General features: G+C 42.4%; 1 protein-coding gene and 1 pseudogene across 8 annotated transcripts in view; one reads left to right on the top strand and one right to left on the bottom strand.

Annotated features, from left to right (window-relative positions):
* Positions 1-24,720, top strand: part of GRM7 (glutamate metabotropic receptor 7) — an 891,077-nt gene that overhangs the window by 691,251 nt on the left and 175,106 nt on the right. The gene's annotated exons all lie outside the window — the stretch shown is intronic.
* Positions 5,730-6,474, bottom strand: LOC306650436 (small ribosomal subunit protein eS6-like; annotated as a pseudogene). The gene has a single exon. The product of its transcript is annotated as a small ribosomal subunit protein eS6-like (transcript).

The raw sequence follows: 24,720 nt of genomic DNA, 5'->3' as shown, positions 1-24,720 counted from the left end.
CCCCTAGGTATCTACTCAAGAGAATGGAAAGCATATATTCATGCAAAATGTGTGCACGAATGTGCAGAGCACTATTATTAACTGCCACAAATAGAAAGAAATAACCCAAATGTCCATCGACTGGTGAGTCAGAAGATGAGCAAAATGTGATGTAGTCATGCAGCGAAACATCATTTGACAATAGCAAATGAATGCAGTAATGACCTATAATAGATGTGAAACCTGAAAACAAGCTAAGTGACCCTTGCCACTTGGGAGGCTGAGGCAGGAGGATTGAAGGTTTGAGATCAGCTTTAGCAACTTAGACCCTAAGCAACTTAGCAGGACCCTGTCTCAAAATGGAAGAAAAAGCAGGGGAGGGGCCTGGGGATGTGACTCAGTGGTAAAGTACAACTGAGTTCAGTCTCCAGTAGAAGGAGGGGGAGGGGGAGGAGTGGGAGGAAAGAAGAGGAGGAGGAGGAGGAGGAAGAAGAAGACATGCTAAGTGAAAGCAGCTAGACACACAAAAAATACGTATGACATAATGTCATCCATGAGAAATGTATAGAATCAGCAAAACCATACTGTTGAAACTAGATGAGTGGCTGCCCAGATGAAGGCAAAAGGAGAGTGCACACACAAATGAGGTGCAGTTTTCTCTGGAATGATGAAATGTTCTAGAATTAGGAAGTAGTGATGCTGTATAGTTTTTTGAAGATAATAGAAGCCACTAAATTTTACTTTAAAATGATAAATTTGCTGGAATATGAATTATATGTCCATTACTAAAATATATATATATTAGAGTAAGGAAAAAGAATTATCTACAATTTATAGCATATTCTTATACTGGAGTATTATACAGCAGAGAAAAAGGGAAGGACTACAGTATAGGCAAGGACATGGCTAAATCTTAGAAATAATAGGTTTAAAAAGCAAGTTGAAGAAACACGTGTAGGTTTGTCAATAGTTTTGTAAAACTTGAAAACAAATGGTCATATATGTTTATATGAAAAACATTTTTATTTAAAATAAAATCAAGAGTTAGTGATGATAATGATATGGGGTTGGGTGAACCATAGACTAACAATACTCCATTTTTTAAAAATTAGGTACAAGTATGCTAGAGTTCCACATTTATTATGCTTCCTTTCATATTATCCCTAACCTTTTTTTTTTTTTGGTGCTGGGGGTTGAACTCAGGGCCTTGTGCATGTGAGGCCAACAGTCTACCAACTGAGCTATATCCCCGGCCCTATCCCTAAACTTTTATGTGCAAATATTATACATTATTAGGTTAAACCATAAAATTGCCAAATTTTATGTTTTATTTCCTTGACCCAGGGGCACTTAACCACTGAACCTCATCCTCAGCCCTTTTCATTTTTGTTTTGAGACAGAGTCTCGTTAAGTTGCTGAGGCTGGCTTTGAACGTGTGATCTTCCTGCCCTTAGCCTCCTAAGCTGCTGGGATTACAGGTGTGAGCCACTATGTCTGGCCACATATGTTTCTTCTAAAGTGTGTAGAAGGATGAGGCTTTGGATCCAATTTGAAACTAAATTCAATGCAGAGAAACTTTTTTTTGAGGGTCACATTTTATGCCAGGTCTTGTTACATTCCGGAGGGAGGGAGGATAAAATAATAGTAAATGTAACATCAGTCAGGGTTCCTGATTTTTACTAGGTCTTCCTTATGCCTCGGTCATTGTATACATATTCCCAGCAAGTCTGCAAATCATATTTTACAAATGAAATCTGAGGTTTAAAAAAACTTACCTAAAGCAACTGTGGGTGATTGATTAATGATGTGGTTCTTGTGTTTTTTCCTATTATATGCGGAAAAATTCTCTCTGATATAAAACAACCCTGGTCAGTCCTTGCTCTCCATTTCCACTCTATGCACACTTGCATTCTTTTTTCTCTTGGCTGATATCAGCCTCCAGGGTGCCCTGCCTGCCTCTCTGGCCTGCCTTCAGTAACTCAGGTATCAGTCTCCATTCCTTATTGCCACCTACAGCGTATCAGAGTTTGCTGGTGTATTCATAACAGAGGCCCACAAATCGGGGGCCTGAGAACAATAGAAATGAATTCTGTCACACTTCTGGAGACTGGAAGTCCCAAATCAAGTTGTCACACAGCCACGTTCCCTCTCAGACTCTGGGTTTTCTCCCATCCTGCCTGCTTTAGCTCTGGTGGTGGCTGGCAGGCCTGGTGGGCCTCCCCGTGTGGCTGTCCGCTTCAGTGGCCTGCATGCACGCCCTTCTTGCTCTCCTTTTCCACATGGCTGTGTCCATGTGCAGCTACATGGCTGTCTTCCTTTCTTGTAAGGACGCTGGTCATATTGGACTAAACGCTACCTGATCAACTGTGACCTCATTCTGACTTGATTATCTTGGGAAATATCCATTTTCCAAATGAGGTCCCCTTGTGAAGTCCTGGGGATTAGGACTCCAGGTTACCTTCCTGGGGGACACAATTCAACCTCTAGCACTTGTCTTTCAAGACCTTCCTCGCTCTCTATCAAACACTGCGCGTCTTCCCCTATATTACCGTATTGACCTGTTGTTACAGTTTTGATGTGAGGTGCCCCCCAAAAGCTCACGTGTGAGACAGCGCAAGAAGGTTCAGAGGTGAAATGAATGGGTTATGAGAGCCTTAAGCTGATACATGGATTAATCCACACATTTGGATTAACTGGGTGGCTGCTGTCGGCAGGTGGGGTGTGGCTGGAGGAGGTGGGTCACCGGGGGCGGGCCTTGGTGGGGGAGTCCCACTGTCTCTCTGCTCTTGGTGCCACCTCCTGACTGCCTTCCGCCACCATGCTCTCCCTCACTTCAGGCGCGTGTAGTGGAGTCAGTGGTCTATGGACTGAGGCCTCTGAAACCGTGAGCCACAGATAATTTTCCTCTTCCGATTGCTCTTGGAAGGTCCTTTTCACGGCAGCGTAAGAGCTTTCCACTTGATCTTTGCTCTTTGCCTGGAACATACTCCCTGGGCTTTGCTGCACCTGCTTCTCCATTTTTAGGTCTTGGTTAAAATAAGATGCAAAGGTACAATTGAATTATAAATGAAAATAACCAGTGACCATTTGATTCCTTACTTGCCCGTTATGTCCTCCCTGTCCTTCCCCCCATCTCACCCACATGTACAAACGCTGGGAAAGGCCGGGATCCTGATGCTCGGTTCCTGGTCACAGCATGTGCTTGTCCATGACAGTTTGGGTTTGGATGGATAAGTGAAGGAACAAATGAGCAAACCGGAAGTACGTGTGGTGAGTGTTGTCCAAAACAGCATCTCTCTCAGGGAGTCAGTTTTACATAAGGTTCAGAGCCGAGAGGTTAATATGAAGTTGACCTTTTACTTCCCATGACTTACTGTCTGACCCTTGACAAGGCACTTGACTTCTTTGAGTCTCTATTATACTGTCTATAAAACAGGGCTGATTCTAGGACCTACTTGGCTCAATAAATTAGGCGGAGGTAGAATGAAAACAAAGGAAAGGAATTTATCAAAAAACAAAGATGTAAGTTGGGACTGGCAAAGAAGATTCCCAAAGGACGCATCCTCTCCCCCTGAGGTCTCACAACTGCTCTGAAAACCTGCAGGACAGCATTATTTGAAGGCCACTTCGTGTGTGCTTTCATTTTTCTGCCGCACATTCAGCTAATTGCTTTGGCACCAGTGTGCCACCGGGCTGCAGGCCTGGGAACCTGTCCATTACAGAAAACAGTCCAAATCCTTGAAGTAAGAGGACAGCAGTTCAGGAATTAGGGAAGATCCAGCTTCTGATTTCATCATGGAAAATTGAGCAAGAGACAGTGAAGGAAGAATTAGCCAGAATGTAAGAGATGATAATTCTACGGGTATACCTTCAGGAAGCAATAAATCAACCCAGAAACCTATAGCCATGGTGATCACTTGCCTCAGGGACAGAAGATGAACACAGGTCCAGGATGGCCCTACACTTCAGTTAGCTTTAAATGAGAGGCATAGATTCATCCCTGGGCTTGTACTGACCCCGTAAAAGCAGAGTCTGAGAATAATGTTTGGGCAAAGAGAGATTTTTCTTAAACTGGAGTCTTTCACCATTAAAAGCCAATTGTATGAATGCTACACTTATATCAGGAAATCTAGACCCAAAGCTCTGTTGATTTATAGCCCCTGAGATTGCTGGATCATTGTTTGGTGTCCAAAGACTGGCAGGAGATAGAATCTCAGTTCTAGAGAGAACATAGCCCACTTTCACTGGCATTAGGGCATGGGAAGGGGCCCTGGGTTTGTAGTCAGATCTGCCTGTGACTTCCAGGGTGGGGCAGTTTGGATACTGACCAAGCCCCGTGTTCCATGTGTAAATCAAAGATGGTGGCACTCCACAAATCACTTCTGGGTGCAACCTTGTGGACTTGTTCAAGTCTTAGTGTAACACAGATTCATAGCCACCTGTTCTCCTTGGTCCTGTACCTCTCCTTTTCTAATATTCTTGATTTACTGACCTTCCCTTCTGGACCATTTTTCTCAACATTTTTTTCCCTTATTGTTTCTTTAAGGAGGATTTTTGAGATTTCCCCCCTCATTGTTCTCCCATTTCTCTATGATTTTAATAGTACAGGTATTTATTTTGTATTGATTTCTGCAACTCAATTCTTTGGAAAGCCATAAAGCAGGGTTAAGCTCTAAGATATTTTGGGCTTCACTAGAACTAGTTTTACTCCAGTGGGGGTAATATCTTGTCATATTGAAAAATCATGTTTTATACAGAAACTTAGATGTTAGCACTAAATATGTCTGGTTTGGTACAGTGTGCTGACCACATAGCACTTAAAAAATGTGAGGTTATATTTCAGGTGTGCTTCAGTGATTAATCACCTGATGGGTAAGGATTCAAAGAATCATGTAAAAAAAATTGTCCATTTTTTCTACAAATAGGAAATATGTATTTGTTCCCATTCCTGAAAGTCCATATAAAACTTCCAGTAGCATCGACCAAAATCATTTCAGATCTTTTATCGCTGTGTCCATCACCTGATGTTGGCACAGTAAGGGTTCATGTCATCTGCCTCTGCTCTGTTATCACCTACTATGTCTGTTACCTATTTAACGAAAGAATAAATGAAAGGAGGATTAAAACGGAGAACCCAGGTTGGAACAGTTCTGACCGACTGGATTAGTGATCTCTCCATTGGTCAAGGGGGCAGGACGCCTTTGCTCACAAGCATCCTTTCTGTCTCTTGAAGGGATTTCTTCTGTCACCTGGAAGCCCTCTGGTGGCGGAAGAGAAAGCAGCCTCACACATTAAAACAGCAGCTGCATCAACTCATTTTTTAACCAGAAAGTCTTTGGGATGAGAAAGCGTTTCCATTGCAAACGTAATCTTCACCCTGGGAGTGTGCACATAGTAAGAACGAGGACAAGCAAATGGAACTTGTGCTGTTAGAAGTATGGGGAGGGGTGATGGGGAGGGACCTGGAAACCGAGGGTTCTGGAAAGGCTCTGTTCTCACATCTAGGTGCTGATTGTACGGGTGGGTTCATCTTGTCATAATTCACAAGTCACATAGTGACAATTTGTGTGCTTTTCTGGATGTATATTATACTTCAATTAAAAGGAAGAAGAATGAAATTGAGGAGTAGAGGCCGAGTCTCCCGATGATCAGTTGCCTAGGCACACCCCTTTACTCCTCAGGGCCTCATCCTCCCCACACCCCCCACTTTTTTTTGGAGGTCTGATCTTATTTGTTACTTTTAAAAATTCTTATTTTTGACCGGACTCAGACTTAGCGTAGAAACTCTCAGAGAGAACAGCCTGTGTGTGTCTCTTGGCAGTCTGCTCCTGGCGTTTTTCTTTGGCTTCTTTCATTCTCTTGGCCAAAAGTTTGGCATATTCTGCAGACTCTTCCTTATTTTTCTTAGTACGCTGTTTTTTCATAGCAGTACGCAGGCACTGATGTTGCAGGACACGTGGAGTAACAAGACACTGAATCTTGGCTGCTTTGGTCCTGGGTTTGTACCTCCTTGTTTAAGGGCTTTCTGACAATATATTGGCAGACATCATCTTCCTCAGAGAGATTCAGAAGTTCGCAGATTCTACTAGTTCTTTTGGGCCCCAGTCTACAAGGTACAGTGGTATCCGTAAGTCCAGGAATATCCTTCTCTCCTTTTTTAAACAATAACCATGTTGAGAATGCTCAGATTAGCATGCACAGCACAACCTGGAACAGATTTGAGCTTTCTCTCTCCAGTTCGCCTTGGTCTGTAACAAGAGTGCCCCTTCCTCAGTACCAGGTGAACACGGCCATGGGTCAACACACCCTGCTTTATGGGGAAACGTTGTTTGTCGTTCCAGCCACCAATTCAGACCACATAACCCATTCTTCACCCAGAGCATCAGCAGCAACTTCTGTGGCTGTATGCTTCTTATAAAAAGCATGAAGTTTGCGTTCATCATCTACTTCAATGAGTCTGGCAGCCATGACTGGGAAGGAGATGTTCAGCTTCATCTTGGAGCAGCTGATTGCCCACCCAGATTCCCCCTTTGTAAAACAGATAATAATAGCCTCTACTTCATAGTTTCATTGTGAGAATTGAAAAAAATATGGCATGGAAATCTCTTAGATCAGTGCCATATAAATTGATGATTAGTTAATGTTGATTAGCTGTTTTTATTCATCATCATTAATTTAGCCCACGTTTATTGAGATCATACTAATGGTATCAATCACTGTAACTCCATTTGTAAAGAGGGTCTAAATTCAGAGCAAGCTAAGGTGAGAACTTTTCCCCAGTCCCCCGGCATTTCAGCATGAATGCCTTGCACACAGAAAAGCTAGAAGCACGGTATGGTGAGCTCTGACAGATTTACCACCTGAATTCTATACAGTTTGTGCTGGATTTGCTGTGTTGGGTGCCCTTCTCTCAGACCTTGTTTAGTAGTTTTTAATAGGGGCTTGACCTTGACCTTGAGGTGGACACAATTAAGGAAACTTAGTAAGGAAAACAGCAATGCTTCTTTCAGGAGAGTGTGGCAGCTGAGCTTCCCTGAATGGAGCACTGTCTGTTGAATCATCAGGTCTTCAGGTTCCTCCCTCCCAGCAGCCCATGAACCAAAGAACTTGCTGTGGGAAACTGAGTGACCCAGCTTCAAGGCTGCTGTGTCCTACAGGGAAGCAAATGAAATACAGAGTAGCCTTCTCTTGACCTTGGCTTGGCCAGGTTCAGAAGCTGCAGATGTAAATTCTTCTCAAGAGTTTTTGAAATAGCGAATTAACGCTGACCTTGAATTAGTCATATTTTCCGCTAAATAGATACAGAAAAGCCTGGAGTTAATCTCTCTCTCTCTCTCTCTCTCTCTCTCTCTCTCTCTCTCTCTCTCTCTCTCTCTCTGTCTCAGGGATATGCTGAGTTTCTGCAGTGTAATTTTCCTCTAACCACTATGTATCATTTGTACAATAAGAGCATTTGTTTTGGTTCTTGCTTTAATAAATTGTGGTTCTGCTTTAATGAACAAAACCAAATAATTTGTAATTGGTCCATTAATTATTTGCATGTAAATGCCTCTGTTAGAGTAACTTAATAAGCCATTGAAAAACATTCTCCTTTGCCATCTGAGTTGCGCTCTATTTAGTAAATGACTCTTAGGACAGGAGGAGGGGAAGGGGGGTATCTTGTTTTGTTTTGAAGCAAGGAGACCCTCCCTGAGAAACTGAATGGGACTGCAGTCTGAATTTCCAGGAAACGCAGAGTCCTAAGGCAGAAGGGGAGAGCTCAGTGGAAATTCAGTGTGTTTAAGTGTTAATGAACAGGCTTGTCCTATAAGTAGACCCATAAGAAAGTTGGTCAGAGGGTGCCCTTCCTTATCACAGCCTCCAGTAGGGACTTTTCAATAACTAGGACAGTGTTTGCAACTTTGCTGCACAGAAAAATCACTAGGGTCACTTCAGAAAGTCCCAGTGCCCAGTCCCATACCTATCAATTAAATCAGAAGGGGCAGAGAGGACACCAGGCATCTGTATGTTTTGTAAAGAACCCCGCTCCCCAGATGATTCCAGGGTATAGCAGTTTGGCAAGTGCTGAAATGCTAGCTTAGGAAATTATCCTTCTACACATTCCACTCTCTTGAGCTCAAAATAAAACATAACCAAGGACAATAACAAAAAAAAAAAAAATGGAAGTATAAACTCAGCCCTAACCTACATACCAGTGTAAAAAGTGTCATTTCTTTGGCTTCTTAAAAAAATCTTTTAGAAAAAAAAAAAAAATTACATAAAACTAGTCTAACAACAACAACAAAAAAATCTTTTAGCCAATACATAAAAATTATACAGTGTGACTCAATTGTACCACCAGCTGTAAATCTGGGTACCACAAGATGTTTCGATACATCGTGCAATGTCAAGTTAGGGTAAATTAGGACTTAGGGTCATTTATTCCAACATTTATGGTTTCTGTTTTGGCAAAAAATTCAAGATCTTCTAATCTAATTTGCTTTCATTTTTGTTTTCATTTTCATTTTTAAGTATACAGTACATTATCTTTACCTATAGTCACCCTACTGTGGAATAGCACCCAGAACTTCTTGCTCATGTCTAAGTGTAACTTAGTACCCCAGAATAAACCTTTTCCCATCCCACCCTACTTCTGCTCTCCTGGGCTGGTGGTAACTACTCTGCTACTCTCAACTTCTATGAAAGCAACTTTTTTAGATCTGCATGGACTCAGATGATATGGTAATTATCTTTCTATGCCTGTCTTGTTTCACTCACCATAATAAAACAACAGAGCAGGAGCCACTGCATTATAGAACACACTTCAAAGGTATCAACATTAGAACAGCACTGTATTGTTAAAAGGGGGTGGGGGAACCAGACACTTAGGCCCATGCCACAGAATTGAAAGCCTTTGACTTTTTGAAATACAGTTGACTGGATACCAAGGGAAACATTTGGTTAACAGGATGTCTTTTTGTGAAGAGCTAGTTTGGAAAAGAGGAAGATCAATTTATGGCTAATGAAAAGGGAAGGCAGAATTATGGCCATCAAGGAGGAAGAGCGTGGGGACAAGACAGTTTTGGATCCTAAAGAATCTCAGGCAGCCCTGGCAGTCCTTCGATCCAGACTGGAGACATGAATCTCAGGGAAAATCCAGACTGTGAGTTGGTGGAAATTCTGAAGCAAAAAAGCTTCTGTACAGATAGGAAAGGTGTGTTCTCTGGGGAGAGGGAGAAGTCAGTCCATCACATCACAAAAATATTTGTTTCTCATTCTAGTCGTGATGACTTGGAATGATCTTTCATTTACCCAAAGCAGTAGAGGGTGAGTGTTCAGAAAATAGGTCAGGGTCTGACTTGGGTTCTAGCTCAGAGTGTGCCCCCTTTTAGGACCTGCACCCCATTTCAACATGGGAAACACCTGTGCAAAGTGAATGTGAAGCTTAAATGGAATCATGCCGCAGGGCACTTTTCACAAGCCTTGCAGGGCTTGTTACATTTGTTACAGCATCATCATTATGAAACCAGTCTTGAAAATCTGGATCTGGTACCTATTCCCCTGGGGTTGAAGATTAAACTCCTGAGAAACACCAAGTTGAGTGCGAAAATGATAATGATACATGTTAAGAACCAGAACAGAGAGAGGGAGCGAGAGGAAAAGACACTCCTCAAGAGAGGCGGGGTTCCAGAGCTGGTGCCCAAGGGAGCTGGAATGTCTTGCCCCTATTATAGATTTCAGGTTTCCTTTCTTCTCATGCCCCTCCCACCACTCTGTGTGACCGAAAGTGACCAAAAGGGCAGAAAGAGAGACTTCCAGGGGGTGATTGTTGTGTTGGAAAGTATGAACATTCCTCTCCCCAGGAGACTGTTAGCAACTGGGCAGACAGGAATGCTATCTACCCATTTCCTTTTCTTTGATAATCAGCTACCTGTCCTTTTGCCTGGTCTCAGTTATGTGCAGTTTTTGGGGGTCCTTCTGACAAAATCATACATGTATGGACTTGGACTTCAATCCCTGTTCCCCACCACTTTCCCTCCCTTTCTGCCTCTCCCTATTCTACTGATCTCCTTTTATTCCATTTTCATTTCATTTTTGATTGGTATGTTCTACATAGACATAAGGGTGAACTTTCCTGTGGTACATTTATACACGCATAGAACTTAATGTTGCTACATCTGTTTCTTGATTCCCGTCCTTTCCCTTCCTCCCTTCCTCTCATTCTCCTACATCTACTCCACTGATCTTCCCTATATCTTTAGGATATCCAATCCCTTCCCTCACTGCTGCCTTTCCCTTATTTTCACTAACTTCCACATGAGAGAAAACATTCCACCTTGATTATCTGAGTCTGGCTTATTTCACTTAACATGATGTCCTCCACTTCCATCCATTTACCAGCAAATGACATAATTTTAGCCTTCTTTATGACTCAGTAGAACGCCATTGTGAATGTACACCACATTTTCTTGTTCCATTCATCTGTTGATGGACACCTGGGTTGATTCCATCATTTGGCAGCTGTGAATTATGCTGCTATACATTATGGTGATTGTTGTAACCCAGACTCCCTGTCTTACTCCGTTTCTCCAAAGTCAGCTTTGTAAGCAGAGGGTTGAGAGAGCATCCATCCTTAGGGACAACTTTGAGGGCTGGCAGTGGCATGCTGGGCCTGGCTCATGAGAACTGACTGTTAGGTTTTTAGGAATTTCTCGGGTCTGTTTGAAAAGACAATTTTATTAAATTTGTGAAATTTAATGAAATGAATAGCCAAAGCAGTAAGTTTTCAAAACTCAGTCCTTCCAGATGATTTTAATACATTTTACTATCATGTCTGCTCTTGAGATTATTTACACATATCAAATCTGAGCGGTGGAAATATTATATAATTGTATGCTGTGCTACCTCAGGACACTACACTGGCAACTTGAAGTTACGGTGAGTGTTCTTCGCATGGGAATTAACCAGTGTTCTGGATTATAGTATCATCCCTAAAATAGCAGGTTATACACCTTTACGAACATCTGGGGCAGGGCACGTGTGCAGGGAGAGAGGGGAAGTTCTGCAGCATGGATATGTTCCCCAGTAAACCTGTGAGTTGGAAACTTAATGCCCAGAGTCATAGGTTAAGGGTATTTGGAGGCAGGGTCTTTGCAAGGTGATTAGGATTAGATGAGATCACAAGGTTAAGCCTTCCCTGAGGGCATTAGTGGCTTTATAAGAAAAAGAGAGACCAGAACTAGCTCACTTGCTGTTTCACCTCATGTTGCCTTTCACCATATTATCATACACCAAGAAGTTCCTTGCCGGATGCCAGTGCTGTGCTTTTGGCCTTCCCAGCCTCCAGAACTGTAAGCCAGTACACTTCTGAGGATCAACCCTGGGGTGTTTTACCACTGAGCTACCTCCCTCATCTTTTTATTTTGTATTTTGAGACAGGGTCTCACCAAGTTTCCCAGGCAGGCCTAGAATTTGCGATCCTCCTTCCTTGGCCTCCTGAGTCACCAGGATTACGGGCGTGTGCCACAGTACCTGGCTTTAGACTTCTGTTCTTTATGTATTACCTAGTGTCAGGCATTTTGTTACAGAAACGGAACACAGATTAGGACAGAAGGAATGGGTGCTGTTGAAGCAACTTGGTGATCATGAGGAAAGATGGGTTGTAACTTGGGGAAAGATTTTCCCAAAAGTTGCTTAGAAAACCAAGTGGTCAGTGTCTTATTCAAAATAGGCAAGATACTGTGAAAGGAAATCCAGCAACTAGCTGGAATCCATGTTCTACTTTCTAATGGCTAAATCAATTCTGTTTTCACAACTGACAAGGATGCCAGAAGATTTTGAAGTTGCCTCATGAAACCCAAGACAACAAACTTGCCTAGTCCTGAAGGCTGATCTTGTAGAAAAATCTTGATCGTTATTTTTTAGTTTTTATATTTTTACATTTCATTTCAAAGGAACTGTATCAAAATAGTCCAAGCAGGAAGTGTAGAAAATTATGAAATGACCATGTCTGCCATGTTTTGAATATACCACATTGCCAGTTTCTTTACTGCTCTTTTAAAATAGTCTTCTAGTTTCTCCTAGCATACCCAGATAAATATAAATCTGGATTTTCAGCATCCTCCTCCTCCTCCTCTTTATGCCAAGTATATGTTCAGTGTTCCACACTTTTTCTTCTCCACCCTTGATAACAGGTTTAGTTATCTTCCCGTATGAATACATAGAGTCCTTTTTTTAAAAAAAAAAATCTGTTCAATTATACATATATCCAAAAATTTATTTAATGGCTCACTTAATTCCTGTATGCCTAGTTGTGTCCAGTTTTTTGCTATTACATAAGGCTGAGATAAATAACTTTCACAATGTAACAACATAAGGACCACCAGCATTCTCACATCCCGGAAACTGAAACATGGTCAAATTTTGGATTTTTCCAGTGTAATGGGTGAGCAACAGTGTCTACATCTCTCTTCAAGTGACACTCATCTTAATTCTTATGGTCATAGCCATTCCCATTTCTCTTTCACTTTCTTCCCCTACAACCCCTCTTTTATTAAAAATGAGTGCTCTGTGAGTTTTCTGTTCATATCCTTTGCTCATTTTCCTGAATAATTTTTTAAAATCTTTTGAAAGCCTGCAGACATCAACCCACAAGCTTCTTGATATATAGTGCATGTATTCCTACAACTGGTGAGACCTCTTTTTGGTTGCCATCCCATAAAACTAGGCTTGCAAGTAGCTGGAGTAATCAGGTGAGCTCATCTGGAGAGGTGAGGTAGATCCATCCACAGGATGTCTGCTCATGAAACACTCTACCTCAAATTCCACTTGAGTACATCCCAGAGCCCAGGATAAAAATCAACCACACAACTCAGCTTGGACCACTCCCTCTGCCTCCCTGCCCCATGTGTGTATATGTGTGTGTGTGTGTGTGTGTGTGTGTGTGTGTGTGTGCACATACATTTGCACAAACCTCCTATCACAGGCCTTCCTTGAGCTGGTTGTTCTTCCTGCTCTCTGCACACCTGTGCTTTGCCTGGAATGTTCAGGGCACCCAGCAAGCTCACAGATACTGATAGTCTTATTAGTAGCTTTGTTGTGTTGGCAGGAGCACAGATCTGTAGTCAAACGATGTGGACTCAGTCTTGGCCCCTTCACTTCTAGGCCCTTTCAGCCTTCATTGACTCGATCTTTAAATCCCTGAGCTCTGGTAACCTGCTCAGTAAAATCTGGGAGCAGAATTTGCTCAGTGGCCAGGAGTGTGGGCTTTAGAGCAAGAGACACCAGGGTTGGATCCTTGTTCTTGTCCCTGTGAGTGAGTGCACTGGGAAAATTACTTAAAATTACTTAATGATTCTGAACCTCATTATCACATTTGTAAAGTGGAAACAATTCTCTGTGGACCTCTCTCAGTTCTGCCTGTCTTCCAAACAAAGAAATCCAGCTTCTGTTCCAGACTATCCTTTTAAGGATATTTATATAGCAAACATCAGGGAAAATAGAGGTAAAGCTGTTCCTGTGGAGCTGAGGGCAATTTGTTTTCCATTCAGTGTAATAAAAGTGATGTCCAAGGTTGAAGATGAGGCAGGTTTTCATGCAGGCCTCTCTAAAATATTGGGGTTTTCTAAACTTAGAATTCTTCACTTATAAAACAACCCACAACATGTCTAACATACATTGTCCATTGGAGGTTGGGAAACCAGCACAGATGGTTTGACTCCAGATGTAAGTGTACTTCTGTGTCTCTGCTCCTGCAGTCTCCTGTTTTCTTTCAGCATCCGTGAGACTGTTTGGGGTAACTCAGGGCTCACAAATTCAGGAACATTGCAGTTTGTTCTTATTTCTTGACTCTTCCCTTTATAGGCACATGACAGTGATTTTTGCTTGGACCATAGTAGTTACACAATATGAGGGAGCTGGAATCACCTGTTTTCCTACTTTTATTTTGCTACCTGGGTTGGAAGACCTCCTGGAGATTAATAAGTGTATAAGTACGAGTTCCCGACACAGCGTAGGCTCTCCAGAGGGAGATTCTTCCTTCACATTCATTGATCTTGTCATCTTGGGGAAGCTGTGAGAGAAGGAAGGGACACAGGACTCCTGTGAAGGTAGTTAAGTTCTCAGTTGGCTTTCTAGAAGTTGGTCAAATGGGGAAGCCTACAGGGAGAGGCGTGGGCTCAGGTCTCCACATGGCTTCTTCGATCCAGTCACCCCAACCCATATCCAAGGCCATGATGAATCCAGCCAGCAGGGTGGAATGTTGCCAAGGCTAGAGACATCGTTTGTGTTGCATTCTAATTCCATACAAGTACATATCTTGGGGAAGGGTAGATGCAGTCCTTGAGCCTAAAGCATTCCTTGAAGATTGTGCTTGTAGGCACTGGAACTCCAAACAGCCATATCTCTCCAAGGAGGAAGTCCTTTGTGACCAGATATCCCCAAATCTTTTTTTTAATTTGCATGCTCCATAGCAACCCAGCCTTCACTGACAATATCTCCATGTTTTAGCTGCAGGCTGGGCTCTTGCTTGTCCCCGGGGTGGTGCTGTTGGGAGGTGCAGGAACCTTTAGGAGGTGGGGGCCAGGGGAGGTCCTCAGGTCACTGAGGTGTGCCCTTGAAGGTCCTATGGGACCTCAGCCTTTTGCCTCTCTCAGTTGCACCTTTACTTACTATGTAGGTAGCTTGTTCCATCACATGCTTCCACCACTGCCATGTGACATCCTCTTCAGAGGCCCAAAGCATTAGGTCCAACCAATCTTTAACTGGAGTCCCTAAATTCATGAGCCAAAATAAACCTTTTCCCTCCATAAGTTAACCCATTCAGGTATTTTGTTATGGCTAGGAGGAGCTGACTAACACAGCACTCCACTTCTCAGTTTTGCAGCTTATTTCTCACTCATGCTGCATGGTCCAGTGTGGACACGATAGTGAGTTCTGGGGCTGCCACAGTGATAAGAGTACCTTGGCTCCATTCAGTCCTCCAAGAACTCAGACTGCTTTCCATTAGTTAGTGCTGCCTTTTGAAGGGCCCCCTCCCTTATCCACATGAATTCAGCAGGCAGATGATGCAGAGGCAGGACATTCATGCTAAAGCATCTATGGCTCAGACATGGAAACATGGTCCAGCCAGGTGCATAAAGGAGTCCCTTGTTGCTTTTTGCGCCACAGGAAAGGAGCAGAGAACAGGGAGGATGCCAACTTAGGATGGCCAGGAGAGGCCTCTCCCCAGAGATCAGGAGTGGAGATCCTAGAGTCACACTACCTGCATTTCCTCCTGCCTCTGCTGCTCCCAGATGGGGACCTTGGATTTAGGTGCCCAGACTCTCTGTGCCACGTTCTCCTCACTTATAAAATGTGCATAATGGCAGTAAAGCAGTTTTATTTTTTTTCCAATGTGAAAAGCTAAATTTATTTATATAGAAAAGTTCATGTGGTTTTCTACTTCCTAATTTGCCTTAATGATACATGAAAGCAATTTCAAACTAGAATAATTTTTTTAAACCTTACAAAATCTGATTTATCACCTATGGTTAAAAAGGTTAAGAAATCATATGAACCAGGGTAACTTTCCATCTTGGCATTGTGTCCATCCTGGGATTTCAAGAAGAAACTATTCTTTTGCCAGTTTGGATAAATCAAATGATTGGTGCAGTCCATCAGCAGCACTTAGTACAGGACCTGATGGGTTTGTTCTGAGCATGTCGTTACTATTCAGTGAGGATTGGGGCTGCCACTTGCAACAGTGAGGAAAGTACTGAAGGAGTGAGAATCTTAAACTAGTGGGGCACAAGCCCTGTGGTGTAGCTCCTTGATATCATTGTTCCCAGGTCCATCTCACTGTGAAATTTCATCTTGTTCTCCGCTACCATCTCTTCTCTTTACCATTATCAGGTTTATTACATGCCGGTCTCCTAACCCTGAGGCTGATTGGGGTAGATGCCTGGTTCTAATTTTAACTCAAATTTTACAAATAGCAGTATTACTTTTCTCTTTCGTGAAATGATGTGTTCAACTAAGCTTTTCTCCTAAAGTTCACTTTTGGTCCTAAGTAGCTACCTTTTAGTGGAACATAGAAACATTATGACTTCCTGGATTCTAGATCTTGCACTTGGCAGTTGGAATCTTGACTTGGCAAGTATTTTTACTTGCCAACATTTAAATGTTCAAGGCAGATGCTTATAATTAAGGAACAAAATCATTACTTATAACAGTGGAACATCTAGCGGCACCTCAAGTCATTACTCTGCTTACTTTCTCTTTTGTGTGCGTCTGAAATCTGTGCAGCCACCTCAGCATGAGCCAGACACCATCCTGTCCACATATTTAAGACACTCCATATGAAGGACCAGAGGCATTGTTAATGTTAGGAAAATGTGTTTTAATTGAAATGCCAAAAAGGGAACTAGCATTTTGTGTGATTAATGTACATTAACCTGTCTTAGTTCATTTGGGCTGCTTTAACAAAATACCATAAGTTGGGTAGCTGAAAGAACCAAAAATTTTTTTCTCATAGTAATGTAGACTAGGGAGCCCAAAATGAAGATGCTGGCAGATACTGTGTCTGGTGAGGACCTGGATCAGACATCCGGCCTTCTCCCTGCATCCTCACTTGGCAGAAAAGACAAGAGGCTTTCTGGGGCCTCCTTTTGAAGGGCATTAGGCCATCAATGAGGGCTTCACCCTCTGGGTCAGTCACCTTCTAATGTCATCATGTTGGTGATTAGGATTCAGCACACAGATTTTGGCAGAATATGCATATTTAGCATCCTCTCATGTTTTAATTACGTCCTCCTCTGTAAAGGGAGTTTGTCACAGGCCCATTCCTGTGACACAGACCCAATGCAGCGCTGTATGCATACTGTCTAAGAAAAGACATAGTGTGTGGTAAACTGAGTCACCGTCCCTCCTGCTATCAATAATCATCATTCTGATATTTATGTAATGCATATTTACTGATTGATTGTTTTATGCCAGGCATTGCCCTAGGTAATGAGGACTTAATTGGTGAATTCAAACATTGTCCCTGCCCTCGACTTACCAGCTGGTAGGGGGGACAGGTGTTAATCTAATACTCTTTCTCACATCCAATGTGCAACTACACAGTGAAGGAAGCTGTGAGTCCCTCACAAGGGAATTTTATCTAAGTGGAAGAAACAGAGTTACTATCCAATTGCAGAGGTGACCCAGGAGCTGAAGGATGTAGGAGTTGACCTGGACAAGGGGAAGGACAGCAGTCCATCCATCAGAGGGAGCAGAATATTCCAACAGCTAGACGTCAGCCTTTGAAGAAAGCCAAGAGGATTGTGGCATATGGTCTAAGGCAGAAATCCAAAACAAAGGAGGTCTTATAGGCCACACTAGAGATTATGAGTTTTACTCATTTTTTTCTTGTTAGTGATCTTTTTGGGGGGTACCAGGAGTTAACCCAGTGGTGCTTAACCACTGAGCCTCATCCTCAGTCTCTTTTTCTTTTGAGACAGGGTCTCACTACGTTGCAGAGGCCTGTCTTGAACTTGTGATCCTCCTTTGTCAGTCTCCTGAGTCACTGGGATTACAGGCATGTGCCACCATGCCAGGCTGGAATTACGGGTTTTGACCTGGAAGCAATGAAAAGCCATTTAAGGAATTTTAAGCAGGGAAGGGTGGGGTTTTTGTGACTAGGTCAGGTTGGCCTTTTTTGAAAACATCATTCTGTCTAGAGGGTGGAATTGAGAGGATGTGGGTGAACCAGAGTGGAGATTTTTCTAAAAGTCTAGAAGGGTCTTCTGAGAGAAATGAAAGGACACAGTTGGAAGAGGACACATGCAGTCAGCTATTATAGGCACTTAAAGAACTTGGGTTAGATGCAGAAGATGGGGAGGAGGGAATGTTGAGGCTCAGAAGGGTCCCGTTTCCTAACCTGCACTTGCACTCTTCATAGAGATAGTGCTGAGCCTGAGAAGAACCATCATGAAGTAGTTTTGTAGTTTAATTCTATTCCCAAATTAATATTAATTTAAAATCGTAATTGGAATATCAGTATGTGCCAAATAAAAAAATACATTGAAGAAGAAAGAACAATCAAAAAAATCATTATGTATTCATTACCTCTTCTGTTTGGAGTGCTTTAATTTATCTTGGTTCATCTTTCGGGTAAACTCTTATGGCAGGCATTGCCCTTGGGGACAGATTCTGAAAGATTTAGTGACTGGCCTAAGGGTACATAATGATTTAAAAAATACGTGTTTGGTCATAGGTTTGAGAAAAAGCAAAATTTGCAGTACATGTCCAGCATAGAATACTTCCTTGGTGTACCTACTGTGTGTTGGCATTATGAGGGGCAGAGTAGGATTCCTGTCCTCAGGGAATTGACAGCAATCCCTTAGGAAGATGCTGGTAATTGGGTCAGAGAATGAGGCCCACTTCAGCCAAGGGTAAGGATGTGCAAAGGGGCAGATGAGGCCTCCATGGGATGGGCAGACACATCTAAAGGAGATGAAGGGTGGGAGATAGAGCGGAGGAAGCTGAGTGAAGACCTGCCAGGGCTCCCAGGATGCTTTGCTGTCTTTAGAAACCTGTTTGCCCATGAAAATAGTAACCAAAAACCAAATTAAATGTACCTCGCAATAGTGAAAAAATCCTAAGCTCATTAACCATCCTTAAATAACTTATAATTAGTATTATTAAAAATAATTCTGAAGAGTGGCATGAATATGTAAATCTCCTTTTTGTTCCCTCACACCAACTATTTCTAAATCAGGCTGCTCTTTTTATATCTGAGCTTAACCTCAGAGGGCCATAAAGTTGACGGATGACAGGGTGATCCTTAGAAATAGGAGGATCAATATTTAATGATTAATGTTTTAAACCTCATGGGATTTTTTTATTATTATTATTCCTTTTTGCTGTTGTTTTTGTCCTCCTTTCTGTCCTCTGGGGAGTAGGTGGAGCAGGCAGCATTAAAATTAGCATAAGCTTGTAGTTAGTAAAGATGTTTTCACAGATGCATTAAAACATGCAGAAGGAACTGGCCACAGTAATTGTCCTCAGAGAACCTGACTGCAAAGATGGAAGGGATTTAACTTTCCGTGGTGCACAGTTATGCACCTCCTGAAATTTTAAACGTGTCACCAAATACATTTTTTAAAGTACATTGTTTTTGTGGTCCGAAAGTCACCATTAAAGACAGATTACAGACTTAAGACACTTAATACCCAAGTCTGAGTTTCTCATTCATACAGTTCCAGGGATATTTCTTACCTTGTAGAGTTCTTAATGAGGATTACAGATAGAATATATTTAATACCTGGCATAAAGTGAATGTTCAATAATAACTATTACTGGAAGATAAAAGCTTTTTTTTTCTGATAGACTATGATGAAATAAAACTTTCTGGATAAGTTAGAACTGAAGAAGTGTTGCAAGTGAAAATACTGACCCCATGTTCAAAGCTCAAGCTCATTAACCCATTAACCAAATTTAAATAATACATAATTAATGTTATAAAAAATAATATAGAGCAAGGACATGAAGAATAGCTTCCAGTATTGATACACTACTTCTAGGCTATAGGAGAATTTTGCCAATGTAGCAGATCTTTCCTTGTGGAAGAGAAGGGAACAGATATTAGTGGTAGTGGTGATAATGGCCCACTACTATGCCCAGAAAGTTTAGTTTTCTGACCTGGGCCCACACTAATTTCCTCCTAGTTAGGTGTGCTTAATAATAGAATTAGGGGTACCACTGTCGTGTGTTTTCTTTAACTTGTGGACACAGACTTACAGATAAGTGCAGAAAATAAATCCGCCTTTGCAACCCAATACTTATTGTTCAGTATAAGTTTGGATACGTGTAAGAAGGAATATTATCACTAACACATTTTAAAAAGATGAGGGTGTCAATGATCATTAAGGTTGGTTTAAGACTAAAGAGTTGATGATTGAAAAGCACAGTTCATGAGCGAAATCTCAGCTCTGTTGGTTCTGTATTCCAGTTTTCATGTTTTAATACATAAAGATGGCCTTTAAAAAAATCACAGAGGAAGGGTATCACATATTTGAGCAGATTGTATTGCCTAAATGTTATTGACATGGGCTAGGCATTAAGCTATTATCATTCTCAAGCTCTGGATTAAGAAACTAATTACAAGGCTTTAATAGTTAAATCCTAGCTGCCAAGTCTCATGAATATTATTGTGCTATCTATAAGGCTGAATAATTTTTGAACTGTTGACATGGTAACTGTTTTGTAAAAACAATATATAAAATCGTAGTCAATCTTCGGAGCAGTTCTCAAGGATTGTGTTCAGATATGGCTGTTGAAATCGGGGAAGGTTGTCATTAGAAGCATGACCGGTAAAGTGGCTAATTTTGCTGAGAAGATGTCAATTAACCCTAATAGAATTATTGTGCTGATTTTATTTAATCAAACATCACAAAATAATTGAGCTCTGAACAAATGGCTTATTATAGAAATGTGCAGGTAGGCAGTAAAGCTTGGAGAGTGCATTTCAGTAATGCACAGATACCAGCAGTTACTTCTTTTCATTAAAATGGTCAATTCCCAAGGCATCAGTGCTGAGGGCGTCAATAGAATGCGTGGCCCTTACAGGGCTGCTTGCTTCTCATCTGAGTTAAAGGCAGGAGTATTGAAGTGTGAGCATTTTAAAGATTGAAGGGGAGAAATAATGCTTCTCATTTATCACCTATCAGGGTCTAAGAAAGGACAGCAGCCAAGTTGTGCACTTTGCATATATTTACAACCTTATCATTTACTGTAACCGCCTCCAGTGCCTCCAGAAGCATCTTTAAAAGTACGATTTTGGTCAGGGGCAGTGGCGCATGCCTGTGATCCCAGGGGCTCAGGAGGCTGAGGAAGGAGGATTATGAGTTAAAAGTCAGCCTCAGCAAAAGTGAGTTTCTAAGCAATTCAGTGAGACCCTGTCTCTAAATAAAATAAAAAATAGGGCTGGGATGTGGCTCAGGGGTTGAATGTCTCTGAGTTCAACCCCCCCCCCCCCAAAAAAAAGAAGTATGATTTCACCTGCTTTTTCTCATCTCTGTGTGCACATAAAGCTTTGTAAACATACTGGTGTGCCAGCCCTTTCCTGACCAATTGAATCAGTACCCTTCTCGGGGGACCTGAGCATGAGTATATCCAGAGTTTCTCAACATGTTCTTGTGCATATTCTGAGCACAGGCCCTCTCCTTTAAGCCAGCATTTGCTCCACAGAATTCTTTCTCAATTCCTCTGCAAAGGTGAGTGAACACAGAGGATTAGGTTGTTAAATCTAATTTGCACAACTCGCTGATCTTATCCTGCATATTGGTGCGCTAGGGCTGTCAGAGCAGGAAGGCACAGGCTGGGTGACTTAGGCAGCAGAGGTTTCTCTTCTTACAGTTCTAGAGGCTAAATATTCAAGATTGAGGAGCCACTCAGGGTGGTGGTTTCTGGGGAGGACTCTCAGTTTCCATGTCCTTGTTGTGTCCTTAGCTGGCCTTTGCCCTGTGCACATGCATCCTGGTGCCTCTTCCTCATCTTATAAAGGACACCAATCCTATTGTACTCGGCCCACTCTTATGACATCACTTAACCATTTTTTTTTTTTTTTTTAAATCTCCTTAAAAGCCCTGTCTCCAAATAAGATCACATTGGATGGTAGGGCTTCATTGTGGCCTGAGGGAGGACATGGTTTAGTCTATAACCCCCTTTGTCAGGCTGGGCCTTTGATTCCAGAGCTAAAACCACTGTGAGACACAGGTGAGGTAAGCAGAGGTATGAAAAGTACCAGTCTCACTCCCAGGTCTTTGCTTGATTTCTTGCCTCAGGCCACACTTTAATCCAAGATGGTAAGATAGATCTGTGAGTCCTGTGTGTGTCCATGTAGATATATGTCAGACAATGAAGTCTGACCAAGAAAACTGGATTCTTTCTTTTTAGAAGATACTCTCACATACCCCCTCTATATCCCACAATGTTATAGGGCTGGGATCTGGTGGGAAACCGAGGTAGCACAGAGACCTCAGTCTCAAACCCCAATTCTTAAAATCAAGTCAGGAAGATTTCAGACATGTTGCTCAGAGAAACAGGCATGAGTTTATTGGAAGAGATGGAAAAGGGGAAAGGGGGGTACTCAAGGGAGAGAGTGGGTCCTCTTAGCAGAGGGACAGTGTCTTTCCTGCTCTCTAGTTTTATTGGGGGTCCTGGGGAAGTTTTCAAGGAGTCCCTTCCAGGGCCCCCTCTTGACTTTTGATTGACAGTAGGATGGCATTAGACATTGGAGTCCCCACTGCTATGACAACTGTAGGTCACTTTGGCCCATGCTGCCTAGGTGGGATTGGAACCTGTTCAGATAGATTTTATGGTTATAAGGAATAATCCTTTTCTTCCTGAGTTCTGGGATCAGGTCTCTGTAAGGGTCACAAAAGCCCCCACTTCCGGGTGACTTGTATTCTTATTGACATTTCAGGGCCTGCATTTCTCCTGCAGATAACAGGTAGTTTGCTGAGAAATGTTACATATCCTGTTGACTTTAGCAGGTCAGGGCTGAGGGTGAATTATATAAAAAAGAAAAGCACCTGGCAGTCGGCACAGTGGGCCTAGTTCATAGCATTATTTCCCCGACTCCCTTCTGTCTGCCCCATCAAGGAGAATGAACTCTAGGTCTGTAAAGACGCTGTCCTCCCAGGGCTGTCCTCATCTGATCTGCTCACTCCTCTCCACTGTCATGCACCGTGTTGTCCCCCTCACTACTAACCTCTGGACACACTGTCGGACTTTTGATCCCCTAAAACTTTCCTGTTAAAGTTTGGTCCCCACATCAGCAAAATCATCTGCTCTTTTAGTCAGATTTTTTCTTGCCATGACCAAAAGACCTGACAAGAACAATTTTAAGGAGGAAAAATATTTGGGGGTACATAGACATCAGTCCATAAACAATTGACTCCATTTCTTGGTGCCTGAGGCGTGGCAGAACATCATGGTTGGAAGAGCGTGGCAGAAGAAAGCAGCTGGGAACGTGCACCAGGAACCAGAATTCTCCTCTCCCTGTGGACAGAATATAAACCCCAAGGCCCGCCTCCCGGTGACCCACCTCCTCCAGCCACGCCCTACCTGCCTGGTTACCACCCAGTTAATCACAGATCGCGTTAAAGGCCCTCATAACCCCATCATTTCACCTCTAAACCTTCTTGAACATCTCACACATGAGCTTTTGGGGCTCAGCTCATCTCTGAACCAAAAGACCTGGATAAGGCAGAATTTGAAGCCCATTCCAGGCCAACTGACCCGGCATCTGCATCTCAGCAGATTTGTTTGTGAAGAACTGCCCAAATCACCAACCTCGCCCTTGCCGTAGAGCCTTTGCACTGCTCCAGCTCCTTCTTGTGCCTACGCCTTCACCTTTCAGGTCACAGCATACAAATCACTTTTTCTGCCTCTGTCCTCTTCTATCAAAAGTAATTACTTTCATGTTATACTTTCTAAGTAATTACAATATTACTAGAATTACTTTCATGTTATACTTTCTAAGTAATTAGAATACTACTTATTTCCTGCTTACCCCTTGTTCCAACCCATGTTTGTTTGTTTGTTTTTCCTCCAGTTGATGGTCCACAATTTTGCTTTTTGTAGCTGCAATGACCTGAGGTCAGCCTCAATCAGAAAATATTAATGTTTGACTCGACTCTTTCAGGAGAGAGAGAACATGCTCACCTAACATATTATAGCACATTGTTATAGCTGGACCATTTTATTAATATTGTTACATTCTGTTATTGTTGATTTCTTACTGTCCCTAGTTTATAAATCTATAATCCCTTGCTGCACCTAATTTACAAGGTTATAAATTAAACTTCATCATAGGACTGTGTGTATTGGAAAATCAGTGTGTCCTGTGTTCAGTCCTATCTGCCTTTGAGGCATCTGCTGGGTGTCTTGGGATCGGCCCCTTGCAGGTGCCTGGCTGTCTCCCCAGCTCTAAGCTCCTTGAGGTCAGGCAGCATATCCACTTGTCCAGTAATTGTACCTTGGCCAGCGTCACATAGCACATACTGCATGGCTAGAAAGTAGCCACTGAATGAATGAGAAGCGAATGGTTTTCTGTATCTTTTACTCCCTGTAATTGGGTCTCCAACGTTCATTTGTTCTTTCATTTGCTTGTTCGTTCCTTCGTTCCTTCCCTCCTTCCCTGTACTTTCCATGTCAGCTCAGCTGAAACTACTCATTGACCTTCCTCCTCCCACATCCTGAACCTGGGGCTTTCATACCCTTTAGCACTTGCTCAGGCTACTCCCTCTTCTTGAGGGACTTTTTCCATCTCAAGGTCCTCAGAGACTCTTGTCCAATTTTCTAGACAAGGAAACATGAAAACCACTTAGGTTGCACTTAACATGTTGAATTACACTAAAATTTGTGAGAGGCACCTGCAAATTTCCACCATGACACTGAAATCCTAGCGAGAGACAGGAAACAGGTGTTTCTCATATCTGCATTTCCGTTGTTTAATATCATGCATGGAATTCAGAACTGCTCAGTGAATGGCCTTTGAATTAGGAGACAGGAGAAATACAAGGTGGTGTGAGAAGGATGGTAGAAAGGCTGCGAGTGTGTACTTCAAAATTTTGGCATGAAAGGTCCTTCCAGGACATCAAAGTCACCATAGCCCTCTATGCAGTTTTCTTGATGGAAATGTAATTTTCAGGTGTGTCTGTTTCATCCTCCACTTCTGGAGTGATAATCTGAATCAAATAAAACTTCATTTGTCTCACTTTCTCAAGCTGACCT

Source organism: Sciurus vulgaris (assembly GCF_902686455.1).
Source record: "Sciurus vulgaris genome assembly, chromosome: 19".
Taxonomy (NCBI): domain Eukaryota; kingdom Metazoa; phylum Chordata; class Mammalia; order Rodentia; family Sciuridae; genus Sciurus; species Sciurus vulgaris.
Note: the sequence above shows the minus strand (reverse complement) of the source record. Positions and strands in the feature narration are given on the sequence as shown.